Here is a 15,015-nt window from a genome sequence, read left to right on the forward strand (position 1 = left end):
GCTGAGCTTATTGGTTGTGTTTTGTTTGACCTTTCAGTACATCTTTAGCTTGACGTGATTGTGCTGCGCAGCATTTTATTTGTTTCCTGATGCAACACACCACTTCAAGATCTTTTCAAGAGAAGCAAGTGGAATTTGTGTCTCCAAGCACTTATTTGTTGCTGCTAGAATTCATAAGTGGCTCTCTCACATCAAATTATTTCTGCGTTAAGTCTTTCCACCACTGATTGCCAAAGTGTAAATTGGTTGCAAGGAAAGATATGCAGCACCATGCAATCAAAAGTGCAAACAAGAAGTCAACTCTCAGCACAAACAAAGCATCCCAAAGCTGCAGTTTCTGTTTGTTAAGTATATCCCCCAAGTTTTTATCTGAGTGGATATAATTTAGAATAATTTATACATATAATTTTTTAAGATTTTTGTGCTTCAGCTAGTAGTTCTGATACAGCTTAAAGCTGAATATCTCTCATTTTGTTAACATTATCTGGTAAAAGTGTCAAATGTGAGGTTGCACATTATTTGTTTTTTAAAACACCCCTAGTTTTCTTAAAAACTGTCAGCTCAGACATAAAAACAATATATTTATCTGTCTTTCACTCAAACAGCACTGTTAGCATGCTAATCCAGTAGCAACCACTGACTCCAGTGTAAACCTGTTCCTCCAACATAAAGGAATGGTGTTAGGTTTATTTCTTGAGATGTGTTGCGTAAACATTTCTGAAAATCACGACTTTGTTAGATAAGTAAAACCGGTTTATTATTTTTTGTCAGGACCGGAGACGTCTGCCTTGTACACAAACAGAACCACATTTCTGGCAAACAGGTGAAACCAGTCAATGACATCAGTAAATGTTGGTCTCTGTTTGTTTTTTAAAAAAAAAAAAGCACTTTTGGAGCCCTGACAGCTGCACCCTGGATGCAAATGAGCATGTGCACCTGGGTTTTGTGTCCTCATCAATGCCAATCAAAGCTGAAGCTGTTCAAATTGTAATGCAGTCATTTGACACAGGCTGAAAGCCAAATAAGTTCTTTTTAAACGCACAACAAAGCAGACAGCAGTGGGAATTAGTGGCATTTCATTTTCATCAGCGTGGAAAGGACTTCTGTTACAGTTCGCACAGACGGAGAGGTAAAAGTGTGCAACATTAGTGTGGCTCTGCAATAATGTTTCACTATAACCGGTATACTGGCACTAAAGAAGGGACTTTTATTAGTTTTGTGATATTTAATTAAACTGACTTCTGCTTTATAAACACAATCAGAGGTACGGTGCAAAACACTGCGCAGGCATTACAACAGAACCAGCTTACGCCTGTTTGAGCCCTTTGTGATGCCAGAACAGCTCAGTCCTGAACACACAGCCGACAACAGCTACTGCAGCGTCTAACTGGACATTCCTGGTGGATCTTCTGGGGAGATGAGACCTCTGTGGATAAAACCTGTTCGTAAAGATCCCTGTAGATGTTTTAGTCGAAGTCTGGCAGGTGCATGAGCCAGCTTCTGCAGCCTGTCCTGATCCGTTGTCGCAAGACGAGATTTCAGGGGGAAAACTAAAGAAACCTTTCAAGTTGGAAAATAATTCTGGCCTTTTTAACTATTTTCTTGTGCTTTATAGACAAAGTAGTTGACCGTTGCAGGTACTTGACGAGCGATTACACCTCTCTGCATTTGCTCTGGCCACACCGGTGCCTGGCGCCGCCGCCTGATTGGCTGAGAGCAGGTCAGGAAGGTTTAAAGAGGGGTGCTGGAGGGATCAGCTAAAGGGAGGGTCTGCTTCAGTTTTTTCTCGTTGTCTAGCTTTTTGTCTGCGGTGTTTGCTCTGGATTTGAGCGGTTCTCCTGATCTCGGAGTGCAGTGCGCCCACGCCCTCCTGACAACTGTTAGATGTCGGTCTGTGCCGCCGCTGAACAGGAAGGCCTAAGCTTGCGTTCTGGGCGTGCCCAGTTCACCTGTTGAGTCATGCCATGTGGTATACTCATTAACATCTGCTTTCTTTTTTCCACACTGGACATGCACATATTAATATCCTGACTTTGTTCCACATGTTAATAGACAAACAGAAAGTCACAAAGCGCTTCCTTCATCCTGGAGCTCTCCGTTCCACCTCGTTCACCGCTCCTATCCAACTACTTCCACTGGTTCAGCTGCTGAATGTCATGCAGGCAGACATTCTCCGTCCTGTCATCACTCCGTACAACTTTGTCATCCACAAACTCGCAGCAGCGGCACATTTATCACGGTAGAGATGGATTTCCACAACAATGACCAGCTGTTTGCAGAAACCCTGAAGCATCACCCTCTGCTCCCGCTGCACTACAGATGCATGCTTCAGACAGTTTCAGGTCTTCTCTGCTTTCTTTTATTTCAGATTTTTCCTTCATGTTGGAGCCAAGATGCCCACACTGCCTGGCTTTCATTTCAACCTAAAAACAAGCAGAAGCAACTTGCTTCTCATCACCAACATATTTTTCTTTGATATCACTCGTTTTTCTTTATTTAAACAAGACATGAACTTCTTCGTCCTCCTCGTCCAGAAACAACCGGCGCTGCTCCAGCACATGAAGCTGAAAACTGAGCAGGAAGGCCGATATGATTCTGTATTTCCAACATAAACTCTTCAGTCACCAGAGAGTTTGGAAAAAGATTGTGACTCAGTAAGAAGGGAGTGGATTCAGATTGGGTGAGGAATCATTTAACCTTATTTGTGCCTCATTGGCTGAGCTGCGGGGAGCTCTTGTGAGAGAGTTAAAGAACCCACCCATGGGGGCTCCATCCCACCCCGAACCTCACCTTCCTCGCTAATCTGGGCTGGTAAATTCATGGCGGCTGGTTTTCAGCGGCTGCCTCGGGACCTGACGGCGGCTGAGCAGCGGCCGGTGGGGGGGAAGCACGCTGTCAGTCCTGTGATAGCCGTATGAGATTCCACATGCTCTGATGAGTAATTCCTCCCTCCCTTCTCCATCAGCATGTGGTTCGTGGCCCTGAGTCATCATCCACACTTTCCCTCACGCCCTCTCCCCTCGTCTGTGAAGAGGATTCTTCCTTCCTTCTGCAGCGGTCGTCCCACAGGGGAACTCAGCCGAACAGCCTGCCTCCAATGACTCATTCACCAACACCGAGAGCTCCCTGAGCCACGCCGGGCCGCCACGCCACACCCAGGCCTGGATCCCAGTCCTCCAAAGCCTGCTCGCCTCCATGTCACTCTGTCTGCTTGCCTGAGTCTTTATCTGGCTGCCTGGTAGACCAACTCCTCTGTCTTACCTTCACACTCGCATCTGCCTGCTGGATTTCTTTCTGTTCGGGACCGGCTTCACGGTTTGGCAGCCTTAAACAGTTTGTCACAATACCTGCCAGTCTGCCGTGCTATCTGTGTCCCCCCCCCCCCCCGGTACGCCACAGCAATGTCAAAACACTGAAGGACACAGCACACCGACTCCCCCGTCTGCATGTTAAACTGAGACCCAAACATAACGACGACACACTTCTGCCAAAGAAAGAACATTTGTACAGTTAGGAAAGAGATGCTCTTCATGCAGAGTTGCCAACATTTCCAGCTCCGTGCTTTTCTGCATGCGTGGTTTCATCTGCTCCCATGAGACTGTAGCACTCCTCTTATGTGCTCTGCAGCTCAATAGGATGCGTGACTTCTATGTTTTGGTTAACTAAGGTTAAGAAATAAAACTCTGATGGCGACCTCTGTGACCCATTCCTGTGCACTGAATTGTGGTTTGGCCCTGCACTGCGACAAGTTTGAATTGTTGCACATCGCTGCACGGCGCTCTGAGATCCTCCGTACGCTGCAGCAGGAGAGACTTGTTGACCATTGCAAGAGCAATAAGGATTTTTAGGGGCATTATGACTGGGTTAATAAAACACAGCTGCCCCTAAAAGTCCCTCACTTTTCTTGCTGCCTTTTCTTTTTCTTTCCTTCTCTTCCTCTCCCTCCCCAACTTCATATTTCTGTCTCATTCCAAACTTTTGAGATCAAACTTCAAAATTTACAGGCTCCTCGGACGCGATTCTCCGCACAGCTCTGGTATCTGCTGAGCTGCAGCCGAGTGAGGAGGCGAAAGCCCGGAGTGACCGCAGCGCCTCAAGCTTGACCTTTTTGGAGAAGCCGGTTCATTTAGTTCATAAAAAGCAAGCGCGCTTCCCACTATTTATGAATTGTATATTTATTATGGCAGAGTTTTATTGGGATTTTAAAGGGTGAATGAGTTCAGAGCAGACTTTCCGAGAAGGAGCTCTCCGTGTGTTCATTAGGAGTTCAGCTTTCACAGAAAAGGTAAACAAAATCCTCCGCTTAACCTTCTATATGATGCTGCCAGTAAAACACGCCGGTTGTTGTGTTCAGCTCCAGGACGAAGTGAACCCAGTGACACGGAGCACAACAACCTGGGAATTGTAGGAAAAGTCTATTTAAAGTACAACAAATGGTGTGAGGAGAATATGAGACAGCCGTGGTGGGAATGGGAGAAACACTGTGCAGCAAGTGGCGAGATGAGTCCGACTGGGCCTTTTAAACAACGTGAAAATGCCACTGAGAGGGAGGCTTGGCAGGCAGCAGCAGCCAGCACTGTTTAATATCACAATTTTAATCAGCTCACTTGGTGACTATCCCAGATCTCCCTGCTTATTCAAACCAGCCTCGTTCTACCAAACCTCGCACTACTCCTGCTGCTGGCCTGCAGCATATATGGAGAGCTCTTCGCTGGAGTTGCTCTACCTGCTTTTGTTAAATTTTTTTTTAATTTTTGCGATGTGTCATTGCACTTTAGTGGGCTACATATCAGCTCCAGCCATCCGGACGCATTTCATACACGCTCTCTCTTTGTTTAAAGAGTGTAAAAACTCCACATGCGGCTTCACGAACTGGCATCGAGACGTCACCTGCAGTCCTGAGGAATTTAATTAGGACTTCATGAGCTTTAACAGCAGCTAAAGCAGGCTTGTAAAAAAACAAATGACCTGCCACTGGTGTGTTATACAATGCCGAAAATAACTCCCGAATGCTAGCATCAACACTTTAATAAATAAAAGTAAGAAATGATTGGAAGAACGCCTCGGCTATTGTGAAGTCAGGGGAGCCGGCTTCATCTGCATGGCTGTTTTTAGGCCTGCTGGAAAAATCCCTGTGCTCTTGTGTTTTTAAAATAAGAATCCCGTGCTTCAGCGAATGTCTTACCTATGTGTCACTTGCAGCATGGAGATGCCACCATGACCTTGCACTCTATTAATTACATAAAGCATCTAGTGTCAGGATGCTGAATTCATTAGTGAGGCATGTACGGCATGCTAGGGTCAGGACAGATATAGAAGCAGGCCTCCAAACCAACCTCTTCCCCACTTGACACACTTGTTCGACATAATAGAGAGCGGCACTTTGTGATTTTTGACAACTCGGTCTCCCCCCCCCCCCCCCCCCCCATCCTTGTTTTAAAATTTAATTTAGCTGCACGTCGTCGAGCTTGTGCTGAAAGTCTTCACAGTCATGATTGCAATTAAATGCTCGTCTACATTCGCAAAACGCAACAGACGCACCACCGTGGAGCCAAAAAAAATAACTGGAAGTCTGGGTTTGTTTTTCTAATCCTACCTACTTTTGTTTCAGCTTTTTTTAAAAAGTAACTTTTTTTTATTATCATTTGAACAGTTTGGAGCAGAATGAGGCTGGTTTAGGAAGCGGAGACACCCTTTTTTTTTCATTTTTATCTCAGAGTTGGAAACATTTCTCTGATTTTTTAAAAGACTTTTTGAGCAAAACGCTGCATTTAAAAGGTTTTGAAGCGACTAATCAAACACATTAGTCTGTTACTGAGCAATAATGTTGGACTATTTGAGCCTTTAATGGGATAAATGGGATGGTTTGCATTTTTATATCAATGTAAGAAGCAGCAGCTGAAATTTAAATCCCAAATCAGCTTTGTGTTTGTTTTTTTTATTTTAGTTTTTTATTTGAACTTCAATTTTTAAGAAAAAATACATCTGACATTTATTGTTGACAGTATTTTGATTCTATTATGTACTTTGAGTTCATTCTCAATAGTTTCTATTGTTTAAACTGATGCAAACCCCATTCATTTGCATCATAGATAACATTTACTTATAAACTTGCTGTATTAATGGCGTTTGTGCTGTAATGAAACTATCACAGTGGAGGAAAAAGGACAATAAAAGCCAACTAGGATTTGCATCTGTTCCCAGTTTAATTTCCTTTTTAAAACTGCTGAAGAGTACTGACTGGGAGCCAGAAACATGAGCCAGAAACTGGGACTTTGTAGGCCAGTTGAATGAAGTGAGGACTCACCTTGCCCGCAAAGACCCAATCCCTGACGCACACCATCACCACCACCAGTCTCTCAGCCACTGAATGCGCGAGGATGGACCTCCAAAGGTTCACTTGGGATTCTAGAAAAGTCCTCTGACTGACACCATTTTCCCTCTCAGAGCAGGTAATGAGGACATTCCAGATTCAGTCTGATTCATACTCACCCAGCGACATGCTGCTGTGCGCGTTCGGACGCGTGGGCTGGTAGCGGGTCGTGGTTACCTGCGTGCCGGGCAGGTGTCCGCATCCTGCAGCCAGTGGGGGCTTCACGTAAAAGAAAGGAAGAAAAAGAAAGTGTCTGCTTGGCCGTGCTGCTGCTGCTGCTGCGTGTTGCAGCCGAAGTTTAACTTCAATCCGACAAGAGAAGCTCCAGCACCAAACCCGCCCCAGTCATGTCTGGTCACTTGGTGTTGCACGCATCCCGAATTGAGCAAGAATATCCTTTTGGGAGAGGAGGAGGGGGGGACGAATTGTCTTTTTGGAAGAAGTCGGACAGTTCCCCACCCCCCCCACACACACACACCCCTCCCGACCCATCTTTTCCCCTTCTGTCCAAGGAGACAAAAAAACAAAACAAAACATGCAACAGTCTCGCGCCTTGTGCCAGTCTCCCACCTCCTGCCCTCCCTGAATAAAAAAAAAAAAGAAAAAGAAAAGAAAAGAGGGGGGGGGGGGGGCGTTTCTTCCCATCCTCACGCGCGCACCCAGTCAGTCAGCATGTATCCATTGTGGAAAGGAGGGACAGGAGAGCAGAGAAGAGTCCGTCTGCTGCCATGCCACAGCCTCGGTATTCCCAAACAGCTGGAAGGAGGTGATATATGGTGCTGCACCCCCGTGTTGGGCCCTCCCCAACATGGACCGGTCCTGAGTGCTAACCTGGTTATTTTCAGCGCGTCACGCTCGTCTCCAGTTCGGGGGGGGGGGGGGGGGTAGCAAAGTGGCCCCGCATTTGCAATTATTCAGGAAGAGGACTTGAAACCGATCAAGAGCACTACACAGAGTAATGTCCAGGCATGTGCGTTTGCCTCCTGACAGCACACATTCCTGCGGTGTGTCGGCTCGCCCATGCACACGCAGCCCCCCCCGCGCGCGCGAGCTCCATGGGGCGGCTCGTCTGCCATTCTCTCAAGGTGTTCCCCTCTTTTACCCCCTATTCGGTGCGCGAGCCTCTCCACATCCCAGGTTCATCACACCTCTCCCGTTATCTCCCGCACTGGCAACATGTTGGTGCGCGGCGACCCCTGGTGGCGGCGACGCGCCATGACACCAGTTCCCACTTTCCTCTCTTTGTTTTCTTTTTCCCAGTAAAACTGTGCATTTTGCAGACTTTAAGCAGCTACGTCGTTTTTTATGCTTGATTCAGTTTTGTTTTGTTTTGTTTTTTTTAAATAAACATTTTATTTAGACTAATATCACAACATTTCTTGTTGTTTTGGTATTGATGTGTGAATGTAGTCTATAAAATAGACTTCATAAACAAATACAAACTACGTTAAATGTTTTATGTTATACAGAGCCAGTGTAGTACAGGATATACGCTGGTATACAGAGTATACCCACTTCTTTTTTAGTCAGCATTGAGTATACTCTCAGCTAAACCCCCTGTGATGCTGCTTTTACAGTTACAAACATCCCTACACACAGTGGTCCAATGAAAAGTGGGTATACTCTCAATTTTTCACCCTTGCTTTAAAAACACAGATAGGTCGCCCAGAAAAACGCAGTTTTTCATTTTATTTTTATTTAGTTTAGTTTACTCCAAAAATCTATCAGTATATTTGCTCATTGTCACATAATTTCCGCTCTTCCGTTTCAGGGAGGAAGAGTTATGAAATGTCTAAACCGATACTGGCACACAGACTGAGAGACAGGCTCATAGACATATATACATACAGCTTTAATATGTCTGTTTAGGCTAAAGTTAATGCAGATGATGGCTAACTGCAGTGTAGCAGGTACATGTAGGTACATGTGTAGGGACATTGATAATTGTAAAAGCAGCATCACAGGTGGTTTAGAAGTGGGTCTACTCTCTGCTGACTGAAAAAGAAGTCACTATACTCCATATACCCGCGTATACCCTGGACCACACAGATACTGTGGCTACGTGGTCCAGCAGCTGAGCTAAGGTTACCTGTCGTAAACTGTTATAGTTAACCATCAGCTGCATTAACTTTAGAGATTATATATATATATATATATATATATATATATATATATATATATATATATATATATATATATATATTAATTAGCCTGTCTCTCACCAGTCTGTGTGCCAGTAGGCTACTGGTTTAGTCATTTAGTAACCCTTCTTATTATGTGACATATTAGGGAAATTATGTGACAATAAGAAAATATACTGATGGACTTTTGAGGTGAACTCATTACAGTGGTCTTACTTGTCACTATTTCTGAAGCGTTGTTTTTCTGGGCTACTTTTTTCCCTGGGTTTTTTTTTTTTTAAAGGCAAAAAAATTTAGAATATACCCTCTTCATGAGGGACCTAAGTTGTTTTCTAGAATAAACCAACCACCTTTATGTTTCACCCTTTTGGAAGGGACATGTTGGATATTATCCAGCATGTCAGAATCGAATAGAGCCAGGAAGTCAAATTTTGGTCCTGCAGGTTCTAGACGTTTCCTGCTGAAACACACCCTTCATAGTGATGGAAGCAGAACTTGACAACAAGTTGATGGATCCATTTTATTAGGAGGAGGTATGTAGGAGTAGTCTAAAACCTGCAGGACAGTTCTCCTGGAGGACCAGATTCCCTCATTCTTTCCAGACAAAGTGTCATAAAAGCTATTTGAAGTTAACCTCAGTTGTCAGAAACAGCCAAGCCTTTTTACTTCCGGTATGTGATTCTGACAGAGTGTGCCAGGATGTCAGAACACCGGTGGTGAGACTCATGTGGTCTGAGTCAGCTGCTTCACTGTCGATTAATAACATTGCACTGCCGGAAGTAGAGAAATGTTTTTCTGCTGAAAACTTGCTTCCAAAATTTAATACAATTTTAAAAGCACAGTTATTTACAATATTTGCCGTAATTTAATGTGCCAAGTTCCGTGGTTTAATTTTTTTTTTTTTTTTTTTTTTTTACATCTTAATTTTTGCTTCCATTGATGTTTTTCATAATAAAAGATTTGTAATCCGCTAGAAACAAGTGGAACTGTTCATTTTATTGTGAAGGGCTGAACCGGAAGCGGCGTGTCTTCATTGCGCAAGCTTAACACTGGAGAGCAATGTCCGACTTCGTGCTTGACAAGAACAACCCGGCTTCGCATAAACAAGCTAATTTAACACTCCAACATCAACGTGACGGATGTTCTTCATCATCTTCGTCAGCACGTAAACATCTGACACCTGTCGGTGAGTTTTGACTCCATTCTTCAGCATCTTCGTCATCGGTGTTGCAGCCTGAACGGGCTGATCTCTGTGCGCCACACAATATCCACCAATTTATCCTCAAAGTCTGGGTTTTTTTTCCACCAGTTTAGGTTCAGATCGCTGGTTTAGACGGTTTCTTATCCTTAAAGACCAAATGGCAGATTATTAAGGATCCAGTTTAATTGTGGATCAAGTTAATTAAATCCTGAAATGACGTCAGTATGTATTGATGGAACAAGTCCTCATTAGTGAGGTGTGAAGATTTTGGATGTAGGACAGAAAAAAACAAAGAAATTCCACTGCTGTAACTGTAAATAAAAGTGATAAATAAATTAATCATGTTTTTATTAAAATGAAAGTTGTTGAAGCTTGTGTGTCCTGCAGGTTTTACATGTTTCTTGACTACACAACTCACTGAAATGGAAAGTTCTGCACAAAACTGACCCAGTGATGCAAGTCAGCTGTGTTGCAGGAGAGAAAACAGCTCAAACTCTTTGGATCAGTCAGAGTAGGAGATTCCAGGTATTAATTTAATAGAAAACTTGCAACTTGTCACAAAGACATCCTACTTTTTTTCCCCATTTTATCAGGAGCTTCCTGGTATCAGCTTTTCAATTCAACTTTATTTATCTAGCATCAAATCATGGCAATGCCATCTCAAGATGCTTTACAAACAGAGAAGAAAACGTAATGAAAACCAATTCATAACATCCTATATAAGGAAACCAACAGATTGAATTGGAGGCTCCAACTCAATCTCCCATCCTGAGCAAGCACACGGCGACAGTGGGAAGGAAAAAACTCCCTTTTAACAGGAAGGAAACCTCCGGCAGAACCCGGCTCAAAGACAGGCAGCCATCTGCCTCTGCTGTGTGGGGCGAAGAGGACAGAAAGACAACAGGGACTGCTACTCCCGGCCAGGGAGACCTGCTGAGACAGGGGACATACATGTTAATGATGCAACAAGAGAGAGGGATAAAGCTGAAACTATGTCTGCTGTGTGCAGTGGATCCTTAAAAATGTATAAACTGCACAAGTAGAGGGCAAAAGAATAAATTAGACAAAAACCTCTTAACAGCAGATCAGCTGTATCTGAACATTTAAATAGAAATCCAACACAGGACCTGAGAGATGCACCTGACCTTTTCACTGATCCTGTTGAGGCTTCATCAGAAATGATCTCCATGGAAGGGCAGAAGTAAAAAAAAAAAAAAAAAGCCATTTTTGATGAAGACAAATGAAATTAAATGACTGCGGTAAACCAAGCGACACAAGAACTGAACTGAAAATAAATGCATCAGGTCTTCCAAAGTTATAAATCCCTAAAACAAACTTATGAGCCTTAAGCTGAAAGAATAAATGAATATTTGTAGTTTGGGTTGACAAGATAGCTACATTTTCCATCTCCCTCTTTAAGACGCTGCACTTAAAAAAGCGGAAATAAATATTTGAGTTAGCTTTTCTTCATCTGTCTGTGACATTTACAAGTGTTGAATAATGAAATCAGCTCGTCTCCTGAAAGCAACAACACATTTTAGCTCCCTGTCGGTGTTAGCAGCTAGCTAACAGGCTTACAGAGACAACGTGTCCCTCTTCATCAGCTGCAACCTGCTTGCTTTGAACAAGCTCATGCATCGCTGTCATGCCGCCATGGAAGACAAGTTCTACCCTGCAGATTCAGCATTGGACATGGTGCTCTTTAATCTGTATAAAAATAGTCCCTAAACTCAGCTCCTTCACCGTGATACTCTTGTTGGGCCGTAACTTTCTGGTGAAGTCACGGCGGACCCCATTGCCATGATTGTGCACCTGTGTCAAGGACAGAAAGGCAGCAGAAGGTGCAGCGGTAGTTCTGAGAGGGGACAAAAGCGTACAAAAATAAACGATTAGTCGATTATTAAACTAGTCGCCGACGATGAATCGACTAATCGTGGCGGCTGTAGAAATATCTGGGTGGAGGTCTCAGACATGAGCTGCTTGGCCGTTGCTGCTGTGAGTTTAATATCTATAGACTGTCAGCTGACCAAAGCAGAGCCTTTCGGGTTGTTTTTCTGGTGTCTGAAGAAGGATTTAATCAGATTGAGAGGAATTTACCAGACTGATGAGTTAAACTATAAACGTCTGAGGAATAAACTGAGGAGGGAACAAGTCTTGCAAACTGGGAAACACAAATCAAACGACTTGGATCAGATGAGTTTTAATCACAGAGAGAATAAAATGAGAAGTTCTCTCCTCTGCCTACACACTCATCCTCCTGTGTGTGTGTGTGCCGTGTGTCACCCCCTCCATCATCTGTAGTGCAGCCGGGCCAGTGAGCATCGGATGCGGCGGCCGGCCGGCTGCGAGCGGCGCTCTCAATGGTCTCTCCCACCATGAAGGCGGTGGTGGATGCTGTATGGGCGGTGTGGAGCATCGGGGCCTCCATCTATGACTACATCCACACCAACGCCATGGAGGAGCGCATCCACGCGCTGGAGGACGTCATAACCATCCACCAGTGTGTGATCGGGCTGTTGTCCGCCGGCGTGCTGGCGCTCTTCACCTACATCTTCTTCAAGAAGCTCTGAGGACATTTGAAGCGGTGGGCTGTGGTTGGCATGCGGGGAGATGGGGTGGAGGTTCACTGGCTCTTCAGAGCCGATGGGCTTTCATGGAGGGTAATCGTGCACGTATGCAACGTAATAAGAAGCTGAAGGTTCGATCACAGCAACAGCTTTTTCTTCCTGAACACATCTGGGGGGGAAATGTCCTGCAGGGTGCAACATACATAGATTTATGTGCCAGTATTAATGATCTAATTGGATTTAATGCTTCATTTTAACAGCTAAAACACCAAAATGTTCCTTTAAAATGATCTTTTTAAGTGTTGCAAACTTGCCGTTACTGATGATCAGACTCTGCTGCAGGATTTGCAGGTTGAAGCTGTTTAAACTCATCATGAACATATCTGAATGTCTTCTCAGGTTTGTGGAAGAAAAACTGCCCCGCGGCGCTTTTCTCTCCACGTTTCAGCGAACCAGAGGATCTGCCAACTTTTAGCGACGCTGTTACACAAGTTCATGTTACAGAAACTGAATTTTACAGAGAAGTTCAACTTTCAGCTTGTTTTTCTAAAGGGATCCCTGCTGAGATCAGCACTCACCTCAACCTCTGCCTTAATTCTCCATCTTTCCTCTTTCTTGTCAGAAGACATCAGGAGGAACGTGACACCATGATGAAATATCACATGAGAAGGAAATAGCATCCAGTTTAACAGTTTGATTTCATCAGAAATTATTACTTATCTGTTTCTTTACCGGGAATTTAGGATTCTTGTGATTCAAAATCTCTTTGGCAGGACTGCTGGCTAACATGAGCAGCACCTTAAATTAAAACAGACTTATTTAATAAGACATTTTCCACGACTGCACACATTTTATCATCAGGTCTTGAATGGCAGATGAGTGCAAACATGTCCATTCATCTCCATGTGATGCCAGGTCAGAAGTGGACATGTGTGTTGTCGAGAATATTGTAAAATCTTTTCTTATTTTGCATTAATATTTAGTTATACCTCATAACTTATATCAGCATATGTGCCACTCCTGTTGGGGAAATAAGTGTCCTTAAAAAGTGTAAATATGCTTTGAGGTTAGTGAGTATTTCAGAAAACTTGCTGATTTGTATTTATGGATCATTTCTTTGACTTTTTTTTTTACTAAGGATGCCCCGATCCACTTTTTGCGAGTTCCGATCCCGATATCTGAAATTTGAATATCTGCCGATACCAAATGTGTTTATGTGAACATTATTGTGACTATGGTTATTACTGCTGTTATAACTGTGTATGATTTCATTAGGTTGTAATAAATGATCCATCCTTTCTGAAGTTACCTCACCAATACAAATATAAGAACATTACAGATCTAACTATTTCAAGACGTTTTATTCTGATTTGGCACATTTTACCTAAATACAACTATAAATGTGTGGTTTTGGAACAGAGATCTCGCTTTTAGTGGAACAAAAAATCTCACATTTTAACATTCATGGCATTTATTTCTTTTAAAACACGCCGAAACACGTCATCAAACACATCTGTGCTAGCTTGACTAGTGTGGTATTGGGTATCGGTTGATATCGGTACACTTTTATTAATACCAAGTACAAGTACACACGCTTGGTATTGAGCCGATACTGATATCTGTGTCGGTGCATGCCTAATTTTTACCATGGAAGGATGCAATTTAAATGAGATAATACTGTCTGATAACGAATGTGGGTTATTGTGTGTTTTTAGATGATACTTCTAATAACTTCATGTTGCTAATCACCCAAATGATCCACTCAGAAGAGGTGGATCGCTGACAACTACAGTGATGTACAACAGTCTTGAGTTGCCCTCGGTTCTCCCATCTTGCCTGAAAACAGGAGATGGGTGCAGAACGGATAAGATGCAGAAACGCTTCGTGGATTTCCTGTGTGTGTTAGTTAATATCTGGTATGAAGCTTGACTTTGCAACGCAACCTGATGCCTCCTCGGCAAGCTTGTCCTTCTGCAGGAAGTCCTTCAGGCTCTCTGAAGGATTTAGCAAAGCTCCTCTTTGGATGTCGGCGGATTTTTGCTTCGTTTTCTGTCCCTGAGGTCTGAGCTCTGAGCAGGATTCATGGGTTCAGCAGACCTGTTGCCACTTGTCAGTCTTCGTTCTTCTGTCATTTGAGCAAACCTCAGCCTTTTCTGCCCGTTCCCCTACAAACAGCTTCTTGACAGCCGCGTCTCCGTGGAGACCATTTCTGACGAGGCGTCAGTTAACAGCTGATGGATCAAACTGAAGGTCTGTTGCATCTCTCAGGTCTTTGCTCATTTTACTTCTTTTTTTTTTTCTAGTCATTATCAATTTCAGGTTCATCTTCTGTTCGGATTCTTGTAAGAACACATAGCAGGCTGACTTTTGCCACTTTTCTAATATCTCTGTGAGAAATTTTTTTTTTTTTTTAAAGAAAAAAAGCATTTAGTGCCTGTCAGACTCTTACATCAGTTTTCAATAATCAAAGAAACAGAATAACAAAAGAAATGGGAACAAATCGTGTAAAAAAAAAAAAAAAAAAAAGTATTTATGTAACACTTTGCTTGTCTTTGACCTCTCAGGAGCTGCTTTATACTACACCTACATTCCCATTTATTCACAAATGCTTTTAAAGCACATCTTTCTGACAGGATCTTCTTACTATCAGTCCCTAAAAACTGCATCAGAAGCTGCTTGATGCAGGAATCTCGGGACTAAACCATCAACTTTCTGACTGACCGCCGACATGCT

Source organism: Telmatherina bonti (genome assembly GCF_933228915.1).
Source record: "Telmatherina bonti genome assembly, chromosome: 3".
In the NCBI taxonomy this organism is placed as follows: Eukaryota; Metazoa; Chordata; class Actinopteri; order Atheriniformes; family Telmatherinidae; genus Telmatherina; species Telmatherina bonti.